Here is a 21,155-nt window from a genome sequence, read left to right as displayed (position 1 = left end):
CAAACTGCAATCCTCAGATCTCAGCCTCCTGAGTAGCTAGGATTACAGATGTGAGCCACCAGCTGCTGGCAAACGGAATACAGTCTCAGTAAGCCAAGTGGGTCATATCTGGTGGGGTGAGAATGGCAACCATTTTTAAGCTGCCCCCTCCCCTCCTACACAAATTTGTTAAATCCCTCCCTAGGACCAGTCTAGATTCATTGCCTTAGGGTCGGGGAGGCTTATTTAATTCCATTATTAGTTGACTTCTGTCAGGTGCTTTTCAAAACAGAATTTGCTTCAGGATTAGTATAGTAGGTTTTTGAAAATCTAATTTACATAGTGGCATTTCTTAATGAGAGGTAAGGCAAGTAGCTTAACCTCTTGGATCTTGAATTCTTTTAATAAAATGCAGTCTACCTCCCAGGGTCCTTGGGTGTTAGTAGCCATGCCATGTATTTAATTTCAGCTTCTGCCACCTGCCCCATAGTATTGCTCTTGTATATAGAAGCTATCATCATCAGTGAGTTCAAGCTTTGATGTTGTATTATCTCCTTTAATTACCACCATGTCTTGCACGTGTCACACAAAAGTCTGTAGCTTATGTTGATGTATGTTGAACAAAATGGAGGCTAATAGCTATTCTGAATGATGTTTGGAAGGCTTAAGGAGGTTTTGATGCCTGGTTGACTTTTTCGTTAACTCATTCTTAAGCTGCTGTGGTTTTACAAACTGTTCAGAGAGAAAGATTGGAATGTCCCTATGATTTGAATTCTTTAATTAAAAACCTTTTATTGTAAAGGTGATAGACTGACAGTTGCATAAGTTAGGTAATGAATATGTTTCTTTCTGAACAGCTTGACCTCGCCCCTCATTTTCTCCCAATTTTTTCCCTCCTGACCTCCCACCTTACCAATTGTGTGGTTCATTTGCAACATATTATGTCTAGTGAGTGTCACTGCTGTATTCGTTCACCCTTTGTCCCACCATTTCTGTGCTTTGCCTTCCCCTCCCCACAATAGATACACGTACATACAAGACAAAAGGCACACAAAGGGCTGGGAATATGCCTTAGCGGCAATAGAGCTTGCCTCATATACATGAAGCCCTGGTTTTGATTCCCCAGCACCAGAAGTGGCGCTGTGGCTCAAGAGGCAGAGTGCTAGCCTTGAGCAAAAAGAAGCCAGAGACAGTACTCAGACCCTGATTTCAGGGCCCAGGAATGGCAAAACAAAAACCAAAAAAAAAGGCACAAAAATAAAAAATAGCAACAGAGGAGAATAAAAACCAAAAAATAAAATTATAAAATTCTACTGATAATGGTGAAAGAGCTGTGTGTTGGGGGCTCATGCATATAATTCTACCTAGCGGGTAGATGAGAACTACGGCTCAAGGTTCAAAACCCGCGTGCGCAGAAAAGTCCATGAGACTCTTATTTACAATTATCCAGCAAAGCCAGAAGTGAAGCAGTGGCTCAAGTGGTAGAGTGCCAGGTTTCAGTGATAAAGCTAAGGGATAGCACTCAGGCCCTGAGTTCAGGCCCCAGTACCGTCAGTACATGCACCTACTCACAAAATGAATAATAGAAAAGTATTGTACGTGCAAGTAACATTTAAATCTAAGAAATGAGTAATAGGAGTAATTGCTATAGGCCATTCACCTGCCTTTATGTTCCTTGCGGTGCTATTAAAAATAAAATCATGGCTTTCTCCCTGAGAAACTTCTATTGTTGACAAAGCCTTCTGACATCACAACCTTGCTCTTTCTATCCTACATTAGTCTCTTTTGGCATAACATGCCACTTTGTGACCCTTTTTCCTATTCTGTGGCATCTATAATGCTGATTTTTAATCTGATTTTTCCATTTTCACGTGAGTTGAGAAAAATACTTTGATCTGCAGTTCTTTTATTAGACCTAGTAGTGTTAAATTGTTTTTATTTCAGGTAGTGAGCGATCTTGTGATGATGGTAACAACGCATTAGTCTCTACCTGTGTTGGTGAAGGAGGTTCAGACATTGGAGAAGTTGGACTTATAATATGTTTTGATGCCCAAAAGAGCCCGATTCGCCTTATACAACGAATGTGGAGAACTGGCCATGAACGTCAAGGCAGGATTGTGGTGATCCTTGCTGAAGGGCGTGAAGAGCGGGTAAGTAGACAGGAGTTAACATGGCTCAATGTTTAAATTTGAGAAACACAACCTAAAAACAAGTACCAGTGTTTAACATTCAAACCTCAAACAATTTGAAGGCAAATGTAATTTGTGATTATAAGACTTGTTTGCCATGTTTTTTGTTTGTGTGTGTGTGTATATTAGTATTGGGGGACAGGAATCCAGGGCCTTATGTTCTTGCTTAGCATTTTTGGCTCTACCCCTTGAGCGAACCCTGTACTTCTGGCTTTTTTTTTTTTTTCTTTTGTGGAGATTCATTTCCCTTCAACATCACCTAAGGAGCTACAGTACCCTTGTTTAAAAGTGTACAGCTTAGCATTATAATTAGAAATCGCTAGGTTGAATTTTTAAAAATTTATTTATTAATTAAACAACTGTTTTGACAAGGTGTTGTACAAAAAGGGTACAGTTACATACTAGGGCAGTGTATACATTTCTTGTGATATCTTACACCCTGATTTTCTTTCCCTTCCCTAGGTCAGGTAGACATATATACAATACACAGTATACCAAGAACATATACATTAGCCACATGGTGTACACCAAAGAAAATTCGCCTAGGGCTTTAAATGTCATGTCGATATTAGACTATGTTGACAGTAGTCTCATATGAATGTACATACATAGCTTTTGAGCTATTGTGATCCACTGAGAGGTCAATTTTTGACCTTTATATTTGAGTAGTTGTTTGGTTTTACTTACATAATGTTAGGTCACTGACCCAATCCTGTGGGAAATACCATTTGACAAGCAGTTTTTGGTTTCACAGACCTGGTCTCTACTGTCTCCCTGTCACCCCAGCTTAACAGTCATATATCAGGGAGATCATGCCCCTTTGTTTTCTGTGTTCTAGGCTTGTCTCGCTCAACATTAGTTGTTCAAGTTCTGACCATTTCCCTGCGAATAACAATTTTTCACCATTCCTAATCGCCATGTAGTATTCCATTGTGTATAGGTACCATATTTTTTGGATCCATTCATCTGTGGAGGGGCACCTGGGTTGATTGCATATTTTGGCTATTGTGAATTGTGCCGCGATAAACATGGAAGTACACATGTCTTTTTGATATCTTGGGACCTGCTGTTCAGGATAGATGCCTAGGTGTGGTATGGCTGGGTCATAGGGTAGGTCTATGTTGAGCTTTTTGAGAAACCTCCATACTGTTCTCCAAAGTGGTTGTACTAATTTGCACTCCCACCAACAATGGAGAAGGGGTCCTCTTTTCCCGTACCCCCTTCAGCATTTGTTGTTGCCTGAGTTCAGAGTATAGGCCATTCTAACTGGAGTGAGGTGGTATCTCAGGGTTGTTTTTATTTGCATTTCCTTTACTACCAGGGATGTTGAACATTTCCTCATATGTTTCTTTGCTATTTTTATTTCTTCTCTTGTGAAGTCTCTCTTGAGCTCCTTTGCCCATTTCCTAATTGGTGTACTGGGCTTGGAGGGGCTTAGTTTTTTGAGTTCTCTGTAGATGACAGATATTAGGCCTTTGTCTGTTCCTGTGCTGGTAAAGATTCTTTCCCATATGGTTGGCTGTCTTTCTATTTTGGTGGCTCTGTCCTTAGCTGTGCAGAAACTTTTTAATTTGTAGTAGTCGCATTTGTCGAGTCTCTCCCCTATTTGTTGTGCCCCTGGCACTCTATTCAGGAAGTTCCTTCCTGTGCCTATAAGTTCTAGCGTCTTTCCTACTCTGTCCTTCAGTAGTTTCAAGGATTCAGGATTGATGTTGAGGTCCTTGATCCATTTTGAGTTGATCTTGGTGTGTGGTGATAGGCTTGGGTCTACTTTGAGTTTTCTGCATATGGCTGCCCAGTTTTCCCAGCACCAGTAGTTGAAGAGGCTATGTTTATTCCATTGTATGTCTTTAGCTCCTTTGTCGAACATCAGGTGACTGTAAGAGTGCGGTTTTATTTCTGGATCTTCAATTCGAATCTATTGGTCTTCCGGTCTGTTTTTATACCAATACCAGGCTGTTTTAGTTATGATGGCTCTATAGTAGAGCTTGAAGTCTGGTATTGTGATACCTCCTGCACTGCTTTTTTTGCCTAGAGTTGCTTTGGCTATTCTAGGTCTTTTTCTGTTCCATATGAATTTGTGGACTGCTTTCTCTATTTCAGTGAAGAATGTAACTGGGATTTTGATAGGGATTGTATTGAATTTGTATAACAATTTGGGCAATATGGCCATTTTCACTTTATTGATTCTGCGTACCCATGAGCATGGGAGGTCTTTCCATCTCCTTGTGTCTTCTTTGATTTCCCTTATTAGATTTTTATAGTTCTCATTAAATATGTCCGTCACGTCCTTGGTTAGGTTGATCCCTAGATCCCTAGGTACTTTATTTATTTATTTTTTTTGGCTACTGTAAATGGAATTGTTTCCATAATTTCCTTTTCTGTTTGTACATTGCTGGTGTACAGAAAAGCTGCTGACTTTTGTGGATTGATTTTGTATCCTGCTACTTTGCCAAAATGGTTTATTAGGTGTAGGAGTTTGGGTACTGAGTTTTTTGGGTCTTTTCAGATATAAGATCATGTCATCTGTGAATAGGGATAGTTTGATTTCTTCCTTGCCAATGTGGATCCCTTTGATATCCTCCTCTTGCCTTATTGCTATGGCTAGGGATTCCAGCACTATGTTGAATAGAAGTGGGGAGAGTGGGCATCCTTGTCTTGCTCCCGAGTCTAGGGGGAATGATTTAAGTTTCTATCCATTTAATATGATGTTAGCAGTTGGTCTGTTGTATATGGCTTTTATTGTTTTGAGGAATGTTTCATCTATTCCTGTTCTCTCCAGAGCTTTTAATAAGTATGGATGTTGTATTTTGTCAAAGGCTTTTTGGGCATCGACTGAGATAACAATGTGATTCTTGATTTTAGTTCTGTTGATGTGGTGAATTACATTGATTGATTTACGGATGTTGAACCATCCTAGTGACTGTGGGATGAAGCCTACTTGGTCATGATGTATGATTTTCTTGATCAGTTTCTGGATCCTGTTAGCTAATATTTTATTGAGGAGCTTTGCGTCTGTGTTCATTAGTGATATTGGTCTGTAGTTCTCTTTTTTTGTTGGGTCTTTGCCTGGTTTGGGAATGGGTATGATATTAGCTTCGTAGAATGAGTTTGGGATTTCTCCCTCTGTTTCTATTTTGCGGAAGAGTTTGAGGAACATTGGTATTTGGTCATCACTAAAGGTTTTGTAGAATTCATTAGTGAATCCATCTGGGCCTGGGCTTTTCTTTGTTGGAAGGTTCTTGATTACCTCCTGTATCTCACTGTAAGTTATTGGTTTATTTAATTGATTTATTTCTTCTTGGTTCAGTTTGGGCAGTTTGTACTTCTCTAAGAATTGATCCATTTCTGTAAAATTATTGTTTTTTGCTGAATAGAGGTTTTGGAAATAGCTCCTTATGATTGTTTGAATATCGTGTCTACTTGTTGTAATTTTTCTGGTGGAGTCCTTGATTTTACGTATATGAGTCTCTTCTTTTTTTTGTAAGTCTTGCGAGGGGTCTGTCAATTTTATTTATTTTCTCAAAGAACCAGCTTTAGTCTTATTTATTTGTTGAATGGTCTTTCTATTTTCAATCAGATTTATCTCCTCTTTAATCTTGTGATCTCTCCCCTCCTAGTCGTTTTAGATTCTGTCATTTCTTGTTTTTCCAGTTGTTTTAGTTTCATCGTGAGGTTATTCACCTGCTCTGCTTCCATTCTTTTAATGTGAGTGCTGAGGGCAATGATCTTGCCCCTCAGTACTGCCTTAGCTGTGTCCCATAGGTTTCTTTGTGATGTGTTTTCATTGTCATTGTGTCTTATGAATTCGTTGATTTCATGTTTAATTTGGGTCCTCTGACTCAGAAGTCCCAGTTAAGAACTTACACCCCACGTTTGCTGGCCCACGAATCAGAGGGATTGTGCATCACCACAGTGAAGGATTAGATGCCGCCCACATGTCTAAATAGATGGTGTCCATTTTGTGCCATTATATATGCTTGTGAACTAAATGTTGGAGGGTTTCTTTGGAAGGGGGGGCAACAATGAAAAGGAACCCAGGGATTTGGGTATAAAAGGCCAAACCTTTGCCTCTTGAGTGCTGGAATGATAGGCATACACCACCATGCCTGCCTATGAGCAAACTGTTGATGTGTTGTCATGGGGTTATTTCTGAGTTATCTTAAGCAAAGAAGGTACCCCTGAGCAATTAGTAGTATGCGACTTCATGTGATCATTTTATTGATTAGGGTTTCTTGTTTTGTTTTGTTTTTGTTTTGCCAGTTCTAAGGCTTGGACTCAGGGCCTGAGCACTGTCCCTAGCTTCTTTCTGCTCAAGGCTAGCACTGTGCCACTTGAGCCACAGTGCCACTTCTGGCCTTTTCTCTATATGTGGTGCTGAGGAATTGAACCCAGGGCTTCATGTATAGGAGGCAAGCACTCTTGCCACTAGGCCATAGTCCCAGTCCCTAGGGGTTGTTTTTTTGTTTGTTTGTTCATTTTGTTTTAACAATAACTCTTGATGTTCTGATGCATACAAAAGGCTTTTTATCCCTTTACAATAAAAATATACATCTAAAGGAAATAAGAGAAAATGTCAAGGTCTGACAAAGCTGTTGTGATGGCTTCCTAAGTATTCAGTATTTCATTGTCTTCCCTCATTCACCTATACACAAAAATATCTTATATCTTTCAAATATCAAAGTCAGAAATGCTTATAGATGTCCTGAGAATAACGACAACTAAGCAAGTTACATATAAAAGCATGGCATACATATGACAAATAAAAATCATAGCTTATATTCATAATTTTTGAAACACATACTGTCATTCAGATGCACATATTTTTGGTAAGTTCAGTTCTGTTGATCAAAGATACAATGGAAACAATTTTGCGCAACTATTTTAGATGTTTAGAAATAAGCCCCACTCTACCTGTACTATCTTTCCTGTAGATGAAGTCAATTCTTTTAGTGGCAAAATTTCAAAGCAGTCAGTCTGAGTGGCGTGGTCTGTGGTGAAAAAGCCAATCTTTAGTTCATCAGAAATGTTAAGTCTGAAAAAAAAAAAGAAAAACTTAAAAGGTCAAATGTGCCTTGTGCTAGAAATAGGTGTCAAAAATGTCCTCATGAGCTGGGAATGTGGCTTAGCGGTAGAGTGCTTGCCTAGCATGCATGAAGCCCAGGGATTGATTCCTCAGCACCACATGAACAGAAAAAGTCAGAAGAGGTGCTGTGGCTCAAGAGGCACAGTACTACCCTTGAGCAAAAAGAAGCCAGGGACAGTACTCAGGCCTTCAGTAACAAGCCCCTGGACTGCAAACAAACAAACAAAAAGTACTCATTACCTGACTCATGTAATTGGACTCTTTCTGTAACAACAATAAATTAGTAATAATAATAATAATAAATTAAGAATAATAATTTTTAAAAAAGAAATAGGTGTCATGCAAACACTTTGGGGTAAATTCCAGACTCTTTCAAAGGAATGGGGTGCGGAAGCTAGTGGATTATCTGCTCTTACCCATCTACTGCAGGAAACTATTATAAGTTTTGCATGGGTATATCCAGCAGAAATACTTTGAGATAGGTCTTACATCTAATGTGAGGACACAATGTTCAACTAACTTCCTTCCTTCTTTCATTCCTTCCTTCCTCCTTCCTTCCTTTTATCTCTTTCTCTTTTATATTTCTGTGAGGTACTAGGCTTGAATTCAGAGCCCAGCTACTCAGAAAGCTGAGACCTGTATTAATGAGGTTCGAAGCCAGCCCTAGAAGAAAAGTCTTCAAGTTTCCTTTTCAAATTTATCAGGAAAAAGCCAGACTAGAAGTGTGTCTCAAGTAATAGAATACCAGCCATGAACAAGAAAGATGAATGCAAGTTTTTAAGGCCTGGTACTGGTACGTACACACACACACACACACACACACACACACACACAGACCACACATACACACACACCATGGGTGGTATGGTAGTGGTTGATTCCATTATCCACATGATGTTTTGGAACCTCACAATTTTTTCATCATCTTTGCAGAAAACTAGGCAAGCGCAGGTAGAAAAGTCCATGAGATTCTTATTTCCAATTGCAACAGCCAGAAATGGAGCTGTGGCTCTAGCAATAGAGTGCTAGACTTGAACAAAAAGAGTTCAGGGATAGTGTCCAGGCCCCAGTCTAGAGACATGTACAAATATTGAATCCCCAGGCTCATCGCTCCTCTCCTTCAGCTCAACTCACAGTGCCTGTAGGCAACTGATGGAACTTTTGTGCCACCCTGGTCCATGTTAGGGGTAGGGAGAATCCGTATGGAAGATCATGGAGCTCTAGGTCATTGCTTTTTGATAAAGTCCTTTGTCTCTGACCAAGGAATCTTGTGTTTTCTGCCAAGGGTCACAGAACAGTTACAGGCAAACTTACAACTCCTTAAGTAAGGCAAGAGCTCAAATACTATTCAGTACTGGACCATTATCTAATTTAAAACCAATCCTTCCAAATTCTACTTGCAAACTGAGCATGGTAGAATATGCCTGGAATTCCAGCATTTGGGAAGTGGAGGCAGGAGGATTGTGAATTGAAGGCCAGACTAGGCTAGATGGAGTGAATCTGTTAAAAAAAAAAAAAAAAAGGAAAAAGAAATAAAGAAAAGAAGAAAAAACTCCTTCTTACACTGTGTGTGTGTGTGTGTGTGTGTGTGTGTGTGTGTGTGTGTGTGCCAGTCTTGAGGCTTGAACTCAAGGCCTGAATACTGCCCCTGAGCTGCTTTTCTCAAGGCTAGCACTTTACCACTTTTTTTTTTTTTTTTTGGCCAGTCCTGTGACTTGGACTCAGGGCCTGAGCACTGTCCCTGGCTTCTTCTTGCTCAAGGCTAGCACTCTGCCACTTGAGCCACAGCGCCACTTCTGGCCATTTTCTGTATATGTGGTGCTGGGGAATCAAACCTAGGGCCTCATGTATACGAGGCAAGCACTCTTGCCACTAGGCCATATCCCCAGCCCCGCACTTTACCACTTTAGCCACAACTCTGCCTCCAGCTTTTGAGTAGCTCACTGGAAATAAGAATCTCATGGATTTTCTTGCTTAGTCTGGCTTCAAACTGTGATCCTCAGATCACAGCCTCCTGAGTAGCGAGGATCATAAGCATGAGCCACCAGCACCTGGCTGAATGCCTTTTACGATCATGATGAAGTGATTTACTGAACTGAATACCAATATTTATGTTCTGTCTACCTAAATCTATAACCATCCGTGAAACTCATGTGTGCAAACCACCAATAAATTATAATTGTCACACTAAAATTACACTGTATTAGGGAAATAAATGAGTCATATAATAAAAATCAAATAAACTTTTTTTTTCCAAATAACTTATAACAAACTAGGAGAAAAACAATTTTTTTTTGTCAGTTCTGGGCTTGACCTCAGGGCCTGAGTCCCAAATTCTGGGATTATACACATGTACTACTCTGCCTGCCTCTTCTCCCATTTCCCTTCCTTTAATGCATCCTACATTTTGTTTTCCAGTGCTGGGCTTGAACTCCAGGCCTGAGCACTGTCAACTGAGTTTCTTTTGCTCTAGGCTAGCACTCTACCACTTGAGCCACAGTGGCTTTTCCTGTTGATGTGGTATGGAGCAATCAAACTCCGTAGGCCAGCACTCTACCACTAAGCCACACTCCCAGCCCCACACCCTACATATTTTGAAATGCCTATTTCTTGACGTTCTTTACATTCTCAAAAAGCTACATGAACTTCACGATGGGAACAGAATGAAGCGCAGAGCTCAGTATTCAAGAATATCCATAAACGATTTTAAAAGAACCTCCTTCTATTCCTTTACACAGATGGGGCAGGGGCGGGGGAGACTCTAAGTAAGCTAGTAAATCTGTCATCTCTGGAATATGTCACCCTCATTCTTCAATCTGTAGCCAAGGGAACTTTTTACTTTCTTGTACTGTTATGATATGTATTGTTATTTCCAGACATTCCAATAATCTAAGGAAAAGAATCCATCTCCAGCCACAAATGAGCCTGTTAGCTTAGGTGAGAGAGTGGAGCCAGGTTTGTACTGAAGATTTGCAGAACAAAGTCCTGTCTGCTAAGCGTTTCCTCCTGCTTTCCTCAGCCTAGAAAGCCCCGTCTCTCTTCATGCCAAGCTCATGTCCTGTTTCCTCCTTGAGGCTTTCGTCATCCCAGCCTTCTCCCAATGTCCACTTGACCTGGGGCCCTTCATGTGCACCACTGTGCTCTGCTTCGTGGTGATCTGAGTTATCACCATTAAGTGCATCGGACACAGAACCCACCACTCCCCTAGACCAAGCACCTTCAGTAACCATGAATGAATCCCATCGACCATGCTAGGGTCCACCCTCCAATTCAAAAACTCAGATAATAATCATCATAGCGGTGCTCAAATGATACTACATGTATAAAAGTAAAACGCTGTGATTGTTATGCAATGACAGTTAAAACATTATACAGTTACTAGACACTTGCATGTTCTCTTTTCGTGTCAGGCAGTAAGAATTCTAAAATATGAGATGAAGGAATTACTACTGTAAAATACCATCTCTGCATATTATACATACACAACAAATTAAGACAAATCTTCACTTGTAAGTATGTTAGTTGGAAATTGTGTATGTATTGACCATATTTCACATTTTTGTTTGAATGACACAAAATTAGAAATAATTCACATACTAGAATGTAACATATTTATAACTTTAATATATTGAGATGCAACTATTTTGTACAATAATTCCAATACCAAAAAGGTAAATTCTCAAAGATTAAAATGGAAACTCATTATTTTTCATGGTAAATCAAGTTTAATATTTCACGCGTAAAATTATATCCTACACTTATTTTAGCATTTTTTACATAGTTAAAGACACAGAAATGACTAAATAAATCACGATATTTTGAAATGAAGACACTAAATATATCATGATAATTTGAAATGAAGACTTTTTATAAACTCATGAGAATCACAAAGATCTAGGAGAAAAGAAACTTTTCTTTGTTGTTTTAAAATTGCTTTCTTGGGGCTGGGGATATGGCCTAGTTGGCAAGAGAGCTTGCCTGGTATACATGAGGCCCTGGGTTCGATTCCCCAGCACCACATATACAGAAAACGGCCAGAAGTGGCGCTGTGGCTCAAGTGGCAGAGTGCTAGCCTTGAGCAAAAGGAAGCTAGGGACAGTGCTCAAGCCCTGAGTCCAAGGCCCAGGACTGGCCAAAAAAATAAAAAAATAAAATAAAATTGCTTTCTTTTTGTTTTAGTGAATTTTAAGAAATTGATTTAAAGAAATCAGTTCCGGTTCTCTTTAAAAATGGGTGGGAGGAAGACTGATTCTTATGGTTTAGAGGGAACATAACCTCTGATATATTTGTATATTAACCTTGTCTTTGGTCCTTTTATACTTGTTTCAAACAGAATCACAAAATATTTTGTCACTAAAATCTTTTTTTTTTGTATCAGTCTCTACTTCAGGATTCAAAGCTTTCTCAAAAGTGTTATTTTTAACACACCTATCTGCAATAACATTTGTATGAGATTTCAGAGCCTTCATTTAAAAGGAGAAGAAAAGTGGACTTACTTGCACATTCCAGGTCACCACATTTTTTAAGGTGTGACAGAAGTTTGGTGCCTTCCAGACACTTTGCCAGAGAAATAACCAGAAGAAGGATTCTGTGCAGCGAGAGCTCAGCCATGCTAAAATAAACCGGGAATCCCAAAGGACATCTACACCAGTGGTTCAGATTGTAGACATGCCAGCCACAGCACCAAACGTTCTTCACCAAATACCAGAGGAAAACGTCTGGCAGGTGTTTGGTTTTTTAAAATTCTCTTGATAGCTACATTCCTCTACTCATAAATAGGCTTAATGTGAGGAAGAAAACACTCTGTTCTCAAGCTGTAGAGTCCGGTATCAGGTAGTACACCAAGGGTTAATAATTAACAGGGATTTTTGTTGTTGTTGTTGGACTAAAGTCTTATATAAAGGTGGCCCCAGGAAGCAGACTGTTTAAAGGCCCAGGACAAGCCTCCCTGAAAAGGCAGTTCATCTCTTTCCTGACAAGAAGTACAAACCACGTATTTGCTACAAGCAAATGCCAGCTTCAACGGAGAAAGTGCATGGTTGTGCATAAAAAGGATGGCTCTAAATTCGGATTTCAACTTATCTCCAATTAGCCAGAAAAAAGCCAGAAGGGGTGTGGTAGTGAGCCAGCCTTAAGCAAAAAATGCAAAGTGAGAGTCCAAGGTCAGAGTTCAAGCCCCAGTACTGTGCATACACCCCCCCCATACACACACATGCACATACACACACGCACACACACAAACACATGCACACACGTGCACAAACACACAAACACATGCACACACACTTCTCCAGTGTTACTCTGAAGTTACCAAGAAGTTAATAATGACTAACACAAAACAAAAGCTTACTAAGTTTCACCAACTTTCTTTTTTTTTGGGGGGGGGGGCAGTCCTGGGCCTTGAACTCAGGGCCTGAGCACTGTCCCTGGCTTCTTTTTGCTCAAGGTTAGAACTCTGCCACTTGAGCCACAGCGCCACTTCTGGCCGTTTTTTGTATATGTGGTGCTGGGGAATGGAACCCAGGGCCTCATGTATACAAGGCAAGCACTGTTGCCACTAGGCCCTATCCCCAGCCCCACCAACTTTCTTAAGATCACAGATAGATGTATGTCTCTATGGAGAAAATAACATTATCATCACCATATTTGCATTTAAGGAAACAAAAGCACTTAGAGCCAGGTCATAATGCAATGTCATGTAGTCAGTGGAGAAGGAACTTAAACCCAACACTCTAACAGTAACAGTAACAGTAGTGTTCACAGTCGAGAATCAAATCATCTACTGTGGAAGGAGGTCTACTTAGTTTGGACAAACAGCATTACAGAAGCAGCAGAGAGTATTATTCTATATATGTCATATTATCTGCATAGTTCTCTAAGTGGAGGAAGAATGAGAGGTGGAGAGGTGGGGAAAATGTTTTCCCATACAGTGAGGATGTATATGTATGATTTCTCATGGCATTTTTTTTTCCAGTCCTGGGGCTTGAACTCAATGCCTGGGCACTGTCCCTGAACATCCTTTGCTCAAGCTAGCACTCTACCTCTTGAGCCACAGCTCCACTTCTGGCTTTTCCTGTTTATGTGGCACTGAGGAGTTGAACCAGGGCTTCATGCATGCTAGGCAAGCACTCTACTACTAAGCCACATTCCCAGCCCTCTCATGGTATTCTTAGTAATTTTCTATGTTGTATGGCTTTCTGTTTCTAAAAACCACAGCATGTATGGGGTTAAAATGACAATACAACTTTAAAAATCAATTCATTTGAATTTTGCTCTCACTTTAAAAGGATCAAAGTCCAATAGAAATGCTTGTAATCTAATGGGAGTTTGGGGGAGATACGGGTGCCAGTGGCTAGGGGACAAATACCTAGAGCCTGAGCATACACAAGGTAGCACATTTTCTTTCTTTCTTTCTTTCTTTTTGTTTTTTTAATTATTAATGTTATTTACTTTTTAATTATGTGGTACCAGGGAATTGAACCCATGGCCTCGTGCATACTAGACAAGTACTCTACCACAAAAGCACATTCCTGGCCCCAGGACCTTTTCTTTTTTTTTTTTTTTTCTTTTTTTCCCCTTTGGCCAGTCCTGGGGCTTGGACTCAGGGCCTGAGCACTGTCCCTGGCTTCTTTTTTGCTCAAGGCTAGCACTCTGCCACTTGAACCACAGCACCACTTCTGGCCATTTTCTGTATATGTGGTGCTGGGGAATTGAACCCAGGGCTTCATGTATATGAGGCAGGCACTCTTGCCACTAGGCCATATCCCCAGCCCAGGACCTTTTCAAGATGTCCTAAAGAAAATATATTTATTTACTTGCAAGTTTATTTTTGTGTACATGTACCATTGTGGGACTTGAACTCAGGGACTAGGTGCTGCCCCTGGGCTTTTGTGCTTAATACTAGCACTCTACCACTCGAGCCACTGTTCCACTTCAGGCTTTTTGGAGGTTAACTGAAGTTAAGAGTCTCACAGACTTTACTGCCCAAGCTGGCATCAATCCTCAATTTTCAGATCTCAGCCTCCTGAGTAGCTTGCATTAAAAACATGAACCACAGGTGCCTGGTCGGTTTATTTTTTTAAGACTCTGACCAACATAAGACTTTTTACATCATCCAAAAGAATGATAGAACATGCGTCTGAAAGTTAATTAGCTTGTAACAGCCCAATACACAGTTGTACAAAACATACACACACATACTCTCACCAACTATAAAGCTATGTTGTCAAGACATTTACATAAGGATCAGCTATACAAGATCTGCCACAAGATTACTCTTATACTTTATATTATTATAGCCAATATTTAAATAAGAATATTTAGTAGTGAGCACTGGTGGCTCATGCCTATAATCCTAGCTACTCAGGAAGCTGAGACATGAGCATTATGGATCAAAGCCACCCTGGGGAGGAAAGTCCATAGGAGTCTTAACTCCAAATAATAACCAATAGGCCAGAAATGGAGTGGTGGCTCAAGTGGTAGAGTGCTAGCCTGAGCAAGAAACCTCAAAGACAGCATCCTGAGTTCAAGACTCAGAACTGGCACAAAAAAATAAATGATGAAAAAATTAGTAATTAATGTTGTTTCGCTTTTTTGTTTTGTGTTCAATATTAAATACTTTATGGCTAAATTCAACTAATAAGTAATGTTCTAAATTAAGAGCAATGAGAATCCACCAAACCTTAGTTATTTCATTGGTACTGGGAATCGAGAGCAAACTTTAAATTCATCTTTTGATTAGCCTAAGAAAGATGTGAATCAAAACGAAACACCCACCATCCTGGAAATATTAGCTATTGCTACAAATGTGCCCACATTTCTTCAAGAGGTAAGAAAAGCAAGGAGGGCTGGGGATATAGCCTAGTGGCAAGAGTGCCTGTCTCGGATACACGAGGCCCTAGGTTCGATTCCCCAGCACCACATACACAGAAAACGGCCAGAAGCAGCGCTGTGGCTCAAGTGGCAGAGTGCTAGCCTTGAGCGGGAAGAAGCCAGGGACAGTGCTCAGGCCCTGAGTCCAAGGCCCAGGACTGGGCAAAAAAAAAAAAAAAAAAAAAGATGAACAGCAACTTTGAACCAATAAGTTTACTTGGTCTCTCCCAGAAACAGAACAGGGACTGCCAAATGCCTGAGATGTATCAGGCACTCCTGAAGCGACTGGAAATACAAGAGTGAATGGGACAAAGTTCCTGCTCTCCTGGACCTTGCATGCTACAGAAGGTAGACAGACAAGAACAGGCAAACAACTGAGCAAGAGAAGTTTGGAAAGTGATATGTCGTTATGGAGAAAATGTCTAGATATGGTTGGCAGGGAAGACATCTCTGGAGAGTGGCATTTGACTTCAGATAGGTAGTGGAGAGATAGAATATCCCCTGCAGAGAAGAATTAATATGAAAGATGTCACATGTCATTGCCTGAAGCGTCTTCATTACTACAGATTTTAAGAAAAAATAAAGCACATAAATGCAGAGCAAAAGATAGTAATAAATATTCCTTAAGGTAGAAGCTGATTCTGCATAGACAGTCTTCCTCATCTGAATCAAAACTATTCAGGGGGTTGGGCACCAGTGGCTCACATCTGTAGTACTGCCTAGTGAGTAGACTCACATCCAATGGATCATGAATCAAAGACAGCCGAGACAGAAAAGCCTGGAGATTCCATTCCCAAAATAATTAGCCAAAAGCAGGGCTGAAGGGGGTGGCTCAAGTAGTAGAGCACCAACCATGACCAAAAAGGCCTCGTGAGAGTACAAGGCCCTCAATTTTAAGCCCAGGTACCGGCACACACACACACACACACAAATGTGTATGGGAGGATGTGTTCAAATTACATTCAAATATATCATTTGATACAAGGGATTTGTATATAAAATAAATCCCATGGAGGAGGATTCTCCTAGAATCAGACCCCCATGGACACAGAAGGATGATGGTAGGCTCAAGAAATGTGAAGGCAGAGGAGAGTGAGAGCACATACAGTAGGAGACAGGCAGGAATCAGTCAGGCCGTGCCTTCTGGCTGTGAGGTTGGAGTGGAAGTTGAAGCATAAAATGAAGCTATACTGCCAGACGCTGGTGGCTCATGCCTGTAATCCTAGTTACTCAGGAGGCTGAGATCTGACGGTCGAAGTGCAAACCCACCTGGGCAGGACAGTCAATGGGACTCATCTCCAACTGACCACCAGAAAACTGGAAATGGTGCTGTGGCTCAAAATAGCAGAGCACTAGCTTTGAGCAAAACACAGCTCGGGAACATCACCCAGGCCCCGAGTTCAAGCCCCTTGACTCACCAAAAAGAAAACTAAAAGTCGCATGAAAGAGAGTAACATGATTTGTATTTTTATGCTAAAACTTTATTATTTTGCTTTACCTTTCCAGGGCTCAGGTTACATTCTTTAATACATTTTGTTACTGAGTAGTTTTGTGAATTAATACAAGGATGAATGAACAAATAAGCAGATTTCTTTCAAGACTCAGTCATGCCTTATGAATAAATAAAATCCTAGTATCATCTGTAAAACCCAAATGCTGTCTCATACCAAAAAACCCAAAGAATCCTTTTATTTTGTTTTCATTAGTGCATACTAATTGTACAAAATAAGAGGTTTTATTGGAGCTGGGAATGTGGCTTAGCTGTAGAGTGCTTGCCTAGCATGCATGAAGGCCTGGGTTCGATTCCTCAGCACCACATAAACAGAAAATGCCAGAAGCGGCGCTGTGGCTTAAGTGGTAGAGTGCTGCTGGCCTTGAGCAAAAGAAGCAAAAGCTTGAGCAAAAGTTCAGGGACAGTGCCCAGGCCTTGAGTTCAAACCCCAGGACAGGCAAAATAATAATCATTATTAGTAATACTTATTATGAATAATAGGTTTTGTTATACTCCTATATATACATACAAGGTACTTTGATCATATTCATTTACTCCATTAAGTAATCTTTTTCATTAAATTATTATCTTCTGTAAAATACGTGTAAGTCAGGCTTTGTGGTAGAGCACTTGCCTAACATTCATGAGCTACTGGATTCCATCCCCAGCACCATAAGTTTTTAAAAAATGGGCAAAAAGGGCTGGGGATATGGCCTAGTGGCAAGAGTGCTCGCCTCGTATACAAGAAGCCCTGGGTTCGATTCCCCAGCACCACATATACAGAAAATGGCCAGAAGTGGCGCTGTGGCTCTGAAGTGGCAGAGTGCTAGCCTTGAGCAAAAGGAAGCCAGGGACAGTGCTCAGCCGCTGAGTCCAAGGCCCAGGACTGGCAACAACAACAACAAAAAAGGGCAAAAAGAATTTGACCACACCTGGTGCTGGTGGCGCATCCCTGTAATCCTATCCATAAACTCAATAAGAGAAAATCTGCACAACAAAGGTTTAAGTATGGAAAAAGTAAAGAAAAACAAGATACAAGCCCAATGCTGGTAGCTCATGCCTGTAATCCTAGCTCCTCCGGAGGCTGAGATCTAAGTATCTTTGTTTGAAGCCAGTTCAGGCAGAAAAGTCTTGAGACTCCCATCTCCAATTAACTACCACAACGTCAGAAGTAGAGGTGTGCTTCAAATGGTACAGTTCTAGCCTTGAACAAAAAAGCTTGAAGACAGTTTCCAGGCCCAGAATTCAAGCTCCAGGACAGGCATAAAAATTGTTTTAATCTAGTTTTTCCCATATTTATCTTTATTGTGAGATTGATGTTAGCAGTAGCACAAATATAAATATCCATCAGATCTCAGCCTCGGGAGTAGCTGGAATTACAGGCATGTGCCAACCAGCAACCATCTAATAGCTGTTCAATTTTCTACAGTCTGTAGTAGTTTCTGTCCTTACCGTGATGCTTTTGAAAGTCCCTCACATGGGTTTGATGCTTTATGAATTGACTGATGTCGTAAAATGTGGGTGGCAAAAGCCATAGAGGGGGATGCCTTTCTCACCAGAGCACAGCAATGCCTACAGGTGATAGGAATATGTCAACCACTACTGTTCCTAACCTTCGTTTTTTGTTTTCTTTTCTTTTTGTTTTACGAGTCCTATGGCTTGGACTCAGGGCCTGAGCACTGTCCCTGGGTTCTTTTTGCTCTAGGCTAGCATTGTGCCACTTGAGCCACAGCGCCACTTCTGCGGAATCGAACCCAGGGCTTCACGGATAGGAGGCAAGCACTCTTGCAACTAGGCCAAATTCCCAGTCCCTAGGGGTTGTTTTTTTTTGTTTGTTTTGTTTTAACAATAACTCTTGATGTTCTGATGCATACGAAAGGCTTTTTATCCCTTTACAATAAAAAATACATCTAAAAGAAATAAGATAAAATGTCAGGCTCTGACAAAGCTGTGTGATGGTTTCCCAAGTATTCAGTATTTCATTGTCTTACCTCATTGAACTATACACAAAAATGTCTTGTATCTTTTAAATATCAAAGTCAGAAATGCTCACAGATGTCCTGAGAATAAAGAACATTAAGCAAGTTACCTATAAAAGCATGGCATGCATATGACAAATACAAATCATAGCTTATATTCATAATTTTTATAATACATACTGTCATTCAGATGCGCATATTTTTGGTAAGTTCAGTTCTGTTGATCAAAGATACAATGTAGACAATTCTCCATAATTATTTTAGATGTTTAGAAATAAACCCCACTCTACCTGTACCAACTTTCCTGTAGATGAAGTCAATTCATTTAGTGGCAAAATTTCACTGCGCTCAGTCTGAGTGGCGTGGTCTGAGGTGAAAAAGCCAATCTTTAGTTCATCAGAAATGTTAAGTCTGAAAAAAAAAAAGAAAAACTGAAAAGGTCAAATGTGCCTTGTGCTAGAAATAGGTGTCAAAAATGTCCTCATGAGTTGGGAATGTGGCTTAGCGGTAGAGTGCTTGCCTAGCATGCATGAAGCCCAGGGACTGATTCCTCAGCACCATATAAATAGTAAAAGCCAGAAGTGGTGCTGTGGCTCAAGAGGCACAGTGGTAGCCTTGAGCAAAAAGAAGCCAGGGACAGTGCTCAGACCCTGAGTTCATGGCCCAGGACTTGCCAAAAAAACCCCCAATAAACACAAACCAGAGATGTACTAATGGAGTGTTAAGATGCTGCCTTGAATGGCTTGTTTAATTTCCTAATCAACAGTACCAGGCTACATGTACTTCCATTTAAACAATAAATGTAGTTTTTGTATATTTGTATATATATTTTGTATATTTTTGTAGTTTGGATTGTTATTATAAAGGTGATGTCTACAGGAAGTTTTATCTTTTGCAATTTTATATTTGGATTCAATAAACTGCAATATTATATATGCATATGTGTTATCAAAGTTATGTTAAGCATTATTTGGTAGAAAGTATATGACCTAGTTTTATTTTTCTAAATGAACAAATAGTACAAGGAGAAAACTTTTTCCCATTTCCTGGAGTTCACTTACGTGAATATTATTTTATATGATCAGAGGCACGTGTGCATTGTGCCATTGTGTTTTTCCCTTAAGAGTGTCCTCCTTTGATCTGACTGTGTGTGAATGCCTACAGTCCTGTGCAGTTTATCATGTTCTGCTATATTTAGGAAGCAAATAGGTCTTTGTTGTTGTTTTTTTGTTCTTGTTTTTTTTTTTTTTTTGCCAGTCCTAGGCTTGGTCTTGGCCTGAGCACTGTCCCTGGGTTCTTTTTGCTCAAGGCTAACAATCTGCCACTTGAGCTACAGCATGACTTCTGGCCATTTTCTTTATATGTGTTGATATGGAATCGAACCCAGGGCTTCATGTATACGAGGCAAGCACTCTTGCCACTAGGCCATATTACCAGCTGGTATAGTTTAGAGAAAAACATTGTCATTTGTCTCTCTAAGCTTGGCTTACCTCACTTAACATGATTTGTTCTAGATCCATCCATTTCCCTGCAAATGACATAATATGACTCTTTCTAATGGCTGTGCAAAATTCCATTCCATACTAGTACCACATTTTTTTTGGCTGGGCATCTGGGCTATTTCCACAACTGCGCTACTGTACATAATACAGCAATGAACATGGATGTACAAGTGTCTTTACAGTATCCTGGTTTGTGATGTTCTAGGTAGATAGTCTTGATATGGCTGGGTGGTAAGGAAGGTATATGTTTAAGTTTGCTTTTTTGTTTTGTTTCTCCAGTCCTGAGGCTGAACTGAGGGTCTGGGCAGTGTCCTAGGCTTTTTCTGAAGGCGAGCACTGTAGCACCACTTCCAGCCTTTTCTGTTTATGTAGTACTGAAGAATTGAACCCAGGTTTCATGCATGCTTGGCAAGCGCTCTACCACTAAGCCACGTGTCCACCCCTTATGTTTGGTTTTCTTGGTTTTGTTTTTGTTCTTTGCCAGTCTGGGAGCTTGAAGTCAGGGCCTGAGTACTGTCCCCAGCTTCTTTTTGCTCAAGGCTAGCACTCTACCACTTGAACCACAGTGCCACTGTGGCTTTTCCTATATATGTGGTGCTGCGGAATCCAACCCAGGGCTTCATGTATACGAGGCAAGTACTCTACCACTTGGCCATATTCCCAGCCCTTAATGTAGGGTCTGCCCTGGGAGGGCTCCATGAAGATGTCCCTCACCTGACATGTCCCCCACCTGGTTAAGTCTCCACCCAGTTATCTGGGTAACCAGCAGACCTGGAGGCAGTTACTTCCCTCTGCCCTGAGGTCACAACCTAATCCACCTGGCGATACCCCCCCTGCCCTTGCCCTAGATAAGGCAGGGCTGGGTGGGGGTCACCCCTTCTCTCAGGTCATGCATCACCTTGGCCACAGGCCAGCAGTTCAGTAATAAAATGCCTGAGTACCAGGTGGCGGGCGCCTTACCGGCTACCTACTTTAAAAACCTAACACTTATGTTTTGTTTTCCATAGGAACCTCCAGACTTCTGTTGAGAGTTTACATTCTTACCAACAGTGCAAT

This window comes from Perognathus longimembris, unplaced genomic scaffold, assembly GCF_023159225.1.
Source record: "Perognathus longimembris pacificus isolate PPM17 unplaced genomic scaffold, ASM2315922v1 HiC_scaffold_5261, whole genome shotgun sequence".
NCBI lineage: Eukaryota > Metazoa > Chordata > Mammalia > Rodentia > Heteromyidae > Perognathus > Perognathus longimembris.
The sequence above is the reverse complement of the archived record's forward strand: the minus strand, read 5'-3'. Positions refer to the sequence as shown.